Source organism: Sinocyclocheilus anshuiensis, unplaced genomic scaffold, assembly GCF_001515605.1.
Source record: "Sinocyclocheilus anshuiensis isolate Anshui unplaced genomic scaffold, SAMN03320099.WGS_v1.1 scaffold447, whole genome shotgun sequence".
Taxonomy (NCBI): domain Eukaryota; kingdom Metazoa; phylum Chordata; class Actinopteri; order Cypriniformes; family Cyprinidae; genus Sinocyclocheilus; species Sinocyclocheilus anshuiensis.
The window spans coordinates 612,958-614,214 of NW_015552615.1; the positions used below are offsets into that span (position 1 = coordinate 612,958).

Below are 1,257 nucleotides of genomic sequence, written 5' to 3' on the forward strand. Positions count from 1 at the left end.
TCATTTTTTATTCAATTCAAAGTTTGAAATCAAGCTATCTCGTGCTACTGCACCAAAATTACCCCACTGTAAAATTGAAAAAACACTGAGTGAGCAAAAATTTGTGAGATAGCTATTTATAATGGTAATTAAATCATGTTTACATATGTATAAAAGCCTACATTAAAATCTGTCATATAAATAGTTATTTTCATTAGAAATTAGCCTACTGATTGCCACCATTGATGGACAAATTTTTTTTATAAAATATCTGTATGACATTATATTCTGCAGTTCTTCCCTGTTGTACCGAATAGGGCTGGGTATCGAGTTCGATACTTTTTAGGCACCGACCGAATTGCCTCGATACCATCGAGTATCGAAAAACGTCTCGTCGTTCAGTACCAAATTTCGATACCTAAGGGGTTAATCTCGTCAGCGTCAGTGAGCCAATAAGCCTGCAGCACTAGCCGGTGTGTTCGACTAGAAGTGGTGCGGCGCAGATTGATCAGTGTTTGACATCCGCAAGAGCGATTAGAAAGCACACGGAGCAGTCTGCTCTCTATAGCGCTCATGGTACTGTAATACACTGATCGGTCTGCACAGTCGGTTCGCGCCAAGTCGAACACACCTACTAGTTCACACCTACACTAGCTACACTTGGAGATGTGGCGCACACGTGAGGCTGTAGTGTGAATGCGTCCCAGCCCCCATAGATGTAAGGCTACATTTACACTGCTGCGTTTATGTTTTAAAATGAAAACGATCCTCGTCATGCTGGCGTTTCCACTGCGTTTCAAGCTGGCTTTCCACTATCTCCGACAAATGACAAGCGACAGACCGGTCATTCAGTCATTCATTTCCAATGGAGAGTAACGCGGGAGCTGCATGGAGCTCCGATCATATGCAGATGTCCGTTCATACTAACGTTACACGACCGGCGGTCTCAAAAAATTTCCTTGCACGCGGATGGGGTGCGCGGCTGTCCGCGGGCCCTCCTGATGACGAAAATGACGTAATGTGGACGCGGACGGTCGAAGTATACTTTGGCCTTAAGCCTGCAGCACTAGCCGGTGTGTTCGACTAGAAGAGGTGCGGCACAGATCGATCAGTGTTTGACATCCGCGAGAGCGATTCGAAAGCGCACGGAGCAGTCTGCTCTCGTGGCATAACTTTGATTCTCGCTGTAGTATTTTTGATGCAAATGATCACGCAAAGAAAGAAGGCGTAACTTTTATTCTTGCTGTAGTATTGTTGTTGCCGCCGCCATGTCGTGAA

The 1,257-nt window shown here is 45.2% G+C and overlaps 1 protein-coding gene across 4 annotated transcripts in view; it reads left to right on the plus strand.

The window, feature by feature from the left end:
• Positions 1–1,257, plus strand: part of LOC107666068 (E3 ubiquitin-protein ligase Itchy-like) — a 28,511-nt gene that overhangs the window by 3,427 nt on the left and 23,827 nt on the right. The window lies entirely within an intron of this gene.